This window comes from Carassius carassius, chromosome 39 (assembly GCF_963082965.1).
Source record: "Carassius carassius chromosome 39, fCarCar2.1, whole genome shotgun sequence".
Lineage (NCBI taxonomy): Eukaryota > Metazoa > Chordata > Actinopteri > Cypriniformes > Cyprinidae > Carassius > Carassius carassius.
The window spans coordinates 11,955,049-11,961,048 of record NC_081793.1 but is presented as its reverse complement, the minus strand read 5'-3'; positions in this window follow the sequence as shown (position 1 = coordinate 11,961,048).

Here is a 6,000-nt window from a genome sequence, read left to right as displayed (position 1 = left end):
TTTAGTTAAAGGGCATATAGACATGATAACAGTGTCAATCAATAGTGGGGAACCGTGGACGTTTTTCACAACCTCTTTTTTGCCTCTACCCTACTGGTAGAAAAGGGAATTGCATGTCCAAAATAAACCTTCTTTTTGTAATAACGTTCTACAGCAGAGACACAGAGACATGAAACCAGTTCAAATCAATAGAGGGAGAAAGTAGACATTTTTCACAACCTTTAATTTTAACCATACTGGTAGAAAAGGAAATTGCATTTCCAAAATTAACTTTCTTTTTGTAATAACTTTCTAAAGCAGTGAGACAGAGACATGAAACTAGTGGCAATCAATAGAAGGGGACAGTGGACATTTTTAACAACCTTTCTGTTTACCACTACTAATAGAAAAGGGAATTGCATGTCCAAAATTAACCTTCTTTTTGTAATAACGTTCTACAGCAGGAAGATAGAGACATGAAACCAGTGTCAATCAATAGAGGGGGACAGTGGACATTTTTCACATCCTTTCTTTTTACCCCTACTGGTAGAAAAGGGAAATGCACGTCCAAGATTAACCTTCTTTATGTAATAACTTTCTACAGCAGGGAGACAGAGACATGAAACCACTGTCAATCAAAAGAGGAAGAGAGTGGACATTTTTCACAACCTTTCATTTTACCCCTACTGGTAGAAAAGGGAATTGCATGTCCAAAATGAACCTTCTTTTTGTAATAACTTTCAACAGCAGGGACACAGAGACATGAAACCAGTTCAAATCAATAGAGGGAGAGAGTGATCATTTTTCACAACCTTTCTTTTTACCCCTACTGGTAGAAAAGGGAATTGCATGTCCAAAATGAACCTTCTTTTTGTAATAACTTTCTACAGCAATGAGACAGATACATGAAACCAGTGTCAATCAATAGTGGGGGACAGTGGACATTTTTCACAACCTTTCTTTTTACCCCTTCTGGTAGAAAGGGAATTGCATGTCCAAAATTAACCTTATTTTTGTGATAACCTTCTACAGCAGGGACACAGAGACATGAAACCAGTTCAAATCAATAGAAGGAGAGAGTGGACCTTTTTCACAACCTTTCTTTTTACCCCTACTGGTAGAAAAGGGAATTGCATGTCCAAAATGAACCTTCTTTATGTAATAACTTTCTACAGCAGGGAGACAGAGACATGAAACCAGTGTCAATCAATAGTGGGGGACAGTGGACATTTTTCACAACCTTTAATTTTACCCCTACTGGTAGAAAAGGGAATTGCATGTCCTAAATTAACCTTCTTTATGTAATAACCTTCAACAGCAGGGACACAGAGACATGAAACCACTGTCAATCAAAAGAGGGAGAGAGTGGACATTTTTCACAGCCTTTCATTTTACCCCAAGTGGCTGATTAGGGAATTGCCTGTCCAAAATTAACCTTCTTTTTGTAATAACTTTCTACAGCAGTGAGACAGAGACATGAAACCAGTGTCAATCAATAGAGGGGGACAGTGGACATTTTTCACAACCTTTCTTTTTACCCCTACTGGTAGAAAAGGGAATTGCATGTCCAAAATTAACATTATTTTTGTAATAACCTTCTACAGCAGGGACACAGAGACATGAAACCAGTTCAAATCAATAGAGGAAGAGAGTGGGCATTTTTCACAACCTTTCTTTTTACCCCTACTGGTAGAAAAGGGAATTGCATGTCCCAAATTAACCTTCTTTTTGTAATAAATTTCTACAGCAGTGAGACAGATACATGAAACCAGTGTCAGTCAATAAAGGGGTACAGTGGACATTTTTCACAACCTTTAATTTTACCCCTACTGGTAGAAAAGGGAATTGCATGTCCAAAATTAACCTTCTTTTTGTAATAACGTTCTACAGCAGGGACACAGAGACATGAAACCAGTTCAAATCAATAGAGGAAGAGAGTGGACATTTTTCACAACCTTTCTTTTTACCCCTTCTGGTAGAAAAGGGAATTGCATGTCCAAAATTAACATTATTTTTGTAATAACTTTCTACAGCAGGGAGACAGGGACAAGAAACCAGTGTCAATCAATAAAGGGGGACAGTGGACATTTTTAACAACCTTTCATTTAACCCAAGTGGCTGATTAGGTAATTGCATGTCCAAAATTAACATTCTTTTTGTAATAACTTTCTACAGCAGGGAGACAGCGACAAGAAACCAGTGTCAATGAATATAGGGCGAGATTGGACATTTTTCACAACCTTTCATTTTACCCCTACTGGTAGAAAAGGAATTTTCATGTCCAAAATTATCCTTCTTTTTGTAATAACTTTCTTCAGCAGGATGATGGAGACATGAAGCCATTGTTGATCAATAGAGCCAGAGAGTGGACATTTTTCACACCCTTTCATTTTACCCCAAGTGGTTGATTAGAGAATTGCATGTTCAAAATTTAATTCTTTTTGTAATAACTTTCTACAGCAGAAATATAGAGACATGAAACCAGTGTCCATCAATACAGGGAGGTAGTGGACATTTTTCACAACCTTTCCTTTTTACTCCAAGTGGCTGATTAGCGAATTGCATGTCAAAAATTATCTTTTTCTTTTTGTAATAACTTTCTTCAGCAGGAAGATAGTGACATGAAACCAGTGTCAGCCAATAGAGGGAGATAGTAGACATTTTTCACAGCCTTTCATTTTACCCCGAATGACTGATTAGGGAATTGCATGTCCAAAGTAATCATTCTTTTTTAAATAATTTTAATCAGCAGGAAAATGGAGATATGAATCCAGTGTAAATCAACAGAGAGTGAAAAATCTGCTTTTTTTTTTACAACCTGTCTATATACCCCTAGTGTTGTGTAGTGAGATTGCAAATCCAGAATTAACATTTTTTGGTAAGATTCAGGGAGACTCAGAATCAAAGTATCAATTAATAGAGGGGGGACTATTGATAAACAACACCATTCTTTTTCTCTAAAAAAATAAACTTACCAGATGCTTTTTTTTTTAATTGATAACATCATTCAAACAATAAATTAAGGTAATCAAACAATAAATTAAGGTAATCACTCACTGCTCTTATCTGAATTTGACTGACTTTAGAAACTAATAAGAATAATTTGAGTTTTGCATATATATGCACCCCCCTCAAAAGCCTAAAAACAATGTTCAGCCCTGGGGTCCATGTCCAAAGAGTGAAAAAAAAAAAATTATAATGTCATTTATATACTATTTATTACTATAGCTTTTTACTATGGTAAATATATAAATTTAAGGAAAACTAGAAAGGGCTCTGTAAGACAGGAAATCTCTGTAAAGCAGCTATCACTTGGTGAACGATAAAGGCAGAACAATACTGGAGATTAAACAAACACAGAATGGCTCAGTAAGTCAGCGAACACTAGGAGAGCGCTATATGCAAAAAAATACGCATCATTTTGAAAGAGGGAGACCAATGCTTATAATGAATGTCTGATTGATTGTAGCTCTGTTTGTGTAATTGGTCTTGGGTGCATGGTGTGGTTATTGGAAAGTTCAGGGTATAGTGTGTAGTGTGAGAGTCTGTGTCTGGGATTATGACCTCTGGTGGTAAATTCATGACACACACACACAATTATTTTAATAACAGTAATAATAACATTATATAATAATAATAATAATCCATTTAAAGGCTCTATTCTCAAGAACTAAGTCCCTCCAAATCATGTTCTACCACACTTTAATCTTTATGAACAAAAGGATTTTTTTTTTCTGGTAAAGATTTAAAGCAAGTTTACCACAGAATGTGGAAGCACAGCCCAGTACACAATTATTTAAAATCTGCTAATGCATTTGCTGTTAAGCTGTTTTGAAATAATATTTATTGTGAAAAGAGATATAAAAATAAATGGGATTTAATCCACACAGAGCTGGGAGTAGTAAAGTTTCTATTTAGAACCTATCCATCCTGTGGAATACTTATGCTGAAATGGTTCTTTTCTTCCTGGACCTTTTTTACCTCAAATGTTTAACTGTCAAATAACATAATTACTGCTTTTCTGGAGACGGCAATCCAACTATACAGGGTCTGAACACATTCCCTGCAGGTAAATGATTTCATTCATAATTTTAAATACAGGTTTAACTTTGAAATGGTAAATGTTTTTTAAATAAATTGTTTCGGTCCTATTTTGGGGTTTTTGATTAAATTTTGCTCAGTGTGAGTAGCTCTGATGAGCTGAATATACTTCGCTTCTCTTCTCCATTAAGTAGGTAATTAATATTGTAAGCCCTTGAACACAAGACTTGGTGAGATTATCTTTATTTTTTCAGTAAGGTGAGGGAGAGGGGATGAGGAAAATCTGTAAATAAAGCCTTTCCTCCTCCTGTGGTTAGTTCTGGGGTGGCAGATCAATCTTTCTGGAGAGAAGACAGAAGAGATGGACGGTTAGTTCAAAGTGTTCAGGCTACTCACAACCCCACTGAGCATATGTCCCTAAGACTCGTCCTGTATCTTGGTTTAGGGTGATCCAGCATCTGCTCATCTCCCCAGCTGAGGCAGAACTGATGCCTCTCTGTTCCCTTTTATGTGGTGCTTGTTGATTGTCTCCAACAGCCTGCAGCTGAGGAACCCCGTTGTAGTGAAAAAGGAGAACACCTGTGTTGGAGCTGACCTCGGCCCTGAACCCTCTTGCCCCTGTTGCTTCCTCTGATGATGCTCTCCATGGTGCTGAAGATGTTCAGGCTGCTTTGTGGGGGCCATACCTTTTTCCATTCACCGCAATATATATTGAATTTATATGTCACTGAACCACATGCCATACCACCCACATAGATCTGAATCACCAGACTTCTAAGTAGCACCACCAGAAAATTACTTCGCTACACTGCTTATAAGGAAATTCAGCTCATTCGCTCCTGTGTTGCTCCTTCCTTACCTCTTGAATCCTGATCTTTATGTGCTGCACTTACCTGTTAAGATGGGTTTACCTGCTTGGACTTTTAAGTTTAATTTACATTATTCTGGAGGAGATAATGAATTATGAGTTGTTGACTTCAGTTAAGTGAGCTTCCAGTGACTGTTTATATTAAGTGTAGTTCTGCCTATTACAATAAAATAAACACAATTGCTTTGCACTTGACTTTCCATCTAGTTCATATTATGATACCATACTGTTAGATTATTATTTTTGTTGTTGTTACTTGGGATTATGCGTGCACATGCCCAGTCACAGCTGCCCAAGACTTTATATAACTTTTTCCTTTTTGTGAAGTACACATACTACTTTTGGCTTTCATTAATGATTGTAAATGGAAGGAGACTTAGTTGTGCATTTCATATGCTGACACATCCTAAAACCTCATCATCTGCAGAGAGAAACTGCCACTCAATCACACTCAAAAAAACTGTGTTTTTACAGGAACTTTGTCTTCAGTTTGTATATTATTTTATTTTACTTTTTTAACTATTTATATTCATTGTCATTTGTCATTTATTACGTTATTATGTTAATATTTTTATTTTACAAGCACAGTTACGTTTGCTAAAAATTGTCTATATGAAAAATAAATAAATAACATTGAACAAAAAAACTAATTGACACAACATGCTGTTGTTTTTATTATGTAAAACATTAATAAAGACACTGCAAGATACTTAATATCAAGTAAGATATATGAGTTGTACAAATAGCAGTTACACAGATTTTACTTTATTTTACAGTAAATTATATTTTCATCTTTCATCTTTTCTTGGAATTAAAAATTGTAATTTCAAATCTGTTTTTGTAATATTTATGAATAACGTTTACATTACAGCAACAATAATGTATGTTATAAAATGCATTTCTAATTGAGTTGGTGACACCAACTGGTCTTATTTGGAACCGCGCCTAAACGGAATATTAAGCACATATATTTATTTTATACATATATTTTTTAAATAGAGTCGATAAAAAGTTATTTATACATTTAGATTGTAATATTTTTATGCAGCAAGATATTTTATAAAATAAATAATTTTACATCCCAGGATTCCACGGTGTTTAAGTTTCGTTAC